This window comes from Mesocricetus auratus, unplaced genomic scaffold (assembly GCF_017639785.1).
Source record: "Mesocricetus auratus isolate SY011 unplaced genomic scaffold, BCM_Maur_2.0 Super-Scaffold_100676, whole genome shotgun sequence".
NCBI lineage: Eukaryota > Metazoa > Chordata > Mammalia > Rodentia > Cricetidae > Mesocricetus > Mesocricetus auratus.
Window position 1 is genome coordinate 22,827,399 of NW_024429266.1, and position 3,962 is coordinate 22,831,360.

A 3,962-nucleotide genomic window follows, 5' to 3' on the forward strand; every position below is an offset into this window, starting at 1 on the left:
CACACGCACATGCACACACACACGAAAGAAAGAAAGGGGGAGAGAGAGAGAGAGAGAGAGAGAGAGAGAGAGAGAGAGAGAGAGAGAGAGAGAGAGAGAGAGAGAGAGAGAGAGAGAGAGAGAGTGCAGAAGGTATGGCATTAGATACTGGGGATCCAGGGATATTAGGAATGAACCTGGAGGAGGAATGGAGATGGACACAAAACAGATCATGATGATATGAAGTGGGTTTTGCTGCTTGTTTGGGGTTTTTGTTTTTTTTGGTATGGAAAAAATCCATTTCTGATGTCCCTTGAATTCCACATCATTTAACTGATTGTCATTATCTGAATATTATCAGGTGTGTTTCACAGCCATTCAGAGGCGGATCTATTTAAAAAAAATTAAATCATCAGTCATCTCCCATTTGAAGGAGTGCTTCAGCAAGAAAACTCCCTCACTTATTAGGAAGTTATTAAATATCTGTAATGTACAGGGTCTTGTACCAAGCTATGGACAACTGATAGCAAACTGGGCAGTCTGCTCCACCCTTGATTTCTCCCACATAGAGTCTGGGTTCATAATTTAATCATCAAATTCATCCGCACCATTTCCTAAGTTTGTTCGGATATGCACCTGGACATGTTGTCAGTGTCCCATTACTGCAGGTTGCCATCTTCATTTACCTGGGTCACTACAATGATCCCCTAACTGGTTTACTTTCGTTATTCTCGCCACATGATTTGGAGCTCAATTAGTATTTTCCACGTGAATAATCAAAGTCATGAAAACGAGGGGAGAAGTCAGAATAAAAGCTCAGGAAGGGCTTCTTGAAGATCTTTCAAGAATAAGTAAGAATGAAGAGGAGCTTGGCAGTCAACAAGAATGAGAAAATGTCTTGGAGTATATTAAAAATAGAGTCATAAATAGGTGGGTAGAAGGAAAAGAGTGAACAGGTAGATAGTGTCAAGATCAGGGAGGTCGTTTCATTTCAGGCTACAGAGTTGGGCTTTCTGTTGGAGGTGGTTTGGAGGTAGGGTGTTGTGTAGAAAGTTAACGGCAAGAAGAAAGGCTCAAGGGAAAAATGAATGAGTAGACAAAATATGTATGTGGACATAGAGGAAAACATGCCAGTCTCAGTTATGAGGCTTCCACTGATGACTTCTCAGTTGTATGATACCAGAAACAATCTATTCAATAGAAATGACTTCAAATTTCAAAGGGCACCAACAAGCATGACTATATTTTCTCTAGATGCTGGGGAGTGACAGCAAGCAACTGCTCCTGGTCAGCCATGTGATCAAATGGACAACAACTGATACTGTGTGGATAGTGGGTTCCTAAATTATGATGCTTTGTATGTTTACAGCATCAATCATATTTACACAGAATACTTTCAATTTATAATGTGTTTATCGAGATGTAACTAGATCATTTTCTGAGAGGCTGCAATTTAACTCTTCACCATAGTCAGTATCTTTTTGGTGAAAAACGAGCCCTAGAAAGGTATTATGAGAGTCCTGCTGTTCCATCTTTCACCTCAAAAAGACAAGTTTGAGATACAGATAGTTTAGTCAGTAAGGTGAATAGGGCTTGCTTCAGAAGCATGAGGCCTGTACTAGTTCCCCGGCGTCAAGTCATGGTGGTATGCACTTGCAATCCTACCACTGGGGAGGAGGAGGAGGTAGGCATCCCTAGAACTCACTGGTGGCTCAGTCTACTCTGATGGGTGAGCTGCAGACCAAGAAAGTAGGTGGTGTCTCCAAGGATGTCACTCAAGATTTTCTTCTGCCCTGCACACACACACACACACACACACACACACACACACACACTTTTTAAAAAGTTTGTATTAGGTAACTAACTTTTGAAAAAAATCAGTTTTATCCTTGTAATTAAGAAATTTGAACAAACCATTAGTTTATTTTATAAACAATTCAAATTCTAACATACTTCCAACTGTTAATTTATAGCAAAAACCATCCCTCAAAAAGCTCTGATTACACATTCATCTCAGCTTTCTTCAGAGAAAGACCACACAGTCTCTCTACTCTTGGTCTTCATGTAGTATACTTGTTTCTTGCTTGGACGCTCAATGTTTTAAATATTTTTAGCACTTACTATTTGTGATTTTTTAAAAATTACAAACCATGTACAAATAAATCAAAATATAGACAATACTTATTGGGCATTCACAATTTTGCCACTTTATTTAGCATAGTATATGAACTAATTCCCCGAAGCTTAATGGTACGCTACGAAGCAGACAAGACTATTGACCTTAATCTGTAGAAAGCACTGGCGGTGCCTGGTTCTGGGGGAGGGATTTTAGGAGAGAGAAAGAAACTAAGATTCTGAGCTTTAGTTTTACTCCAGATCATTCCACATTACTTCTTGTAAGCGTTTCGTCGGGATGGGTCAGGACAGGATGGAACAGGAGTGGGTCAGGTATTCTGGCACTCGGGAGTCACAGAAAACTCAGTGTTACACAGCTCAGGTAGAAAGGTATCCTGGCGCTCGGGAGCCAAGGACTACCACAGGTTGCAGTAAGCTTGGCAGCTTACAGCCTTGCCTCAGAGAAAGGCTTCTCTGGTATCAGCTCCGCTCCGGCAGGACAGTGTCTTCCAGCTGGGGATGTTCGCCTAGTGTAGCAGTTGCTACAGTTCAGCTCTGCTCCTGGAGAGCGGAGAGCAGGGAGCCGGGAGCAGAGTGTAACAACTCTGCTCTGCCAAGGAAGGCTTCCCGGGCAAGTGTTACAGCTCTGCTCGCTCTGCTCTGCTCTGCTCTGCTCTGCTCTGCCCAGGGTCGCCTCTGCTTGCTCTGCTCTGCTCTGCCCAGGGTCGCCTCTGCTCTGTCGCCGCCGCAAAAGAAGATCTTCACCCGAAGCTCATCCAAAGGGGTTTATTGGAAGACAGCTGGACCAGCCAAGCTGAACATACACAGGGTTTATATAGGGATTCTTGGCGTTGGGGAAGTTTATCCAGAGTAGGGATTGGTCCGATTTCAGTGCTGAGCTCAGATTGGCTAGAGCTCTGCTCCGGGATTGGTTACTTTTTTACACAGGATTAGGGTCAGATTTGGCTCTGGTTTCAGGGCCAAAGTGTGTTTCTTTCTCTGGTCCTTTTTAGCCTTTTGGCTCCAATTTTAGGGCCAGGGTACATTTCTTTCATTGACTCTGATTCCAGGGACAAAGTGTGTTCCTTTGGCACTGGTTTTAGGGTCAGGGTACATTTCTTTGGTTGTGGTTGCAGGGCCAAAGTGTGTTTCTTTGGCTCTGCTCAGGGTGTGTTTCTTTGACTGGTCCCTTTTCCCTACACTTCTCTCAGAGCAGTGTTCTTGAATGCGAGAGATGACCCGATCAGATGAACTCTTAGGTACCTCCCACCTCTCCAAGTCTTGCTTGCAGAGGACTTAGGTTCCCTTTACCCAAATTCTGGCTAGACTATTATGGGCAGCTTTGGGTCACTTACTCAATCTCTTTAATGTAGGGAATTCTTTCTAAGGCAAATTAACAATGTCTATCCACCCACTCGCGTCCTTGTCCCACGCTTTCATGAACTTTATTTAAGTGAAATGAAGGAAACAAATATCCAAAGCAGAACCTGACCTCATCCTCATCAATGCTCACCAGACTGTGACACTGTCGTTATTACGCCAGGATTCTCTACAATACTTTTGATTCAGCTGAGAATCCTTTACCCACTGTCACTCTTGGGCCTAATAGAAGAGACCAGAAACCGTCTGCTCACAAACTGGGACGCAGGCGATAAAGTTCCGGAGAGTCACTGACAACCGAGTAAACACCTCCCGGAACCCCGCCCCCTAGCAGCGGCTCTCCTCTGTCCAGCGGAGTCGAAGTTCCGCCTGGAAGCCCACTCTCTGAACACTAGTTCCGCCTGCCTGGGGCCAGGCTTGCTGCGACGCACATCAAGCCCCACCCACCGTGGGTCTATTGAGCCTTCCCGGCACCCGTCGCGGCGGAA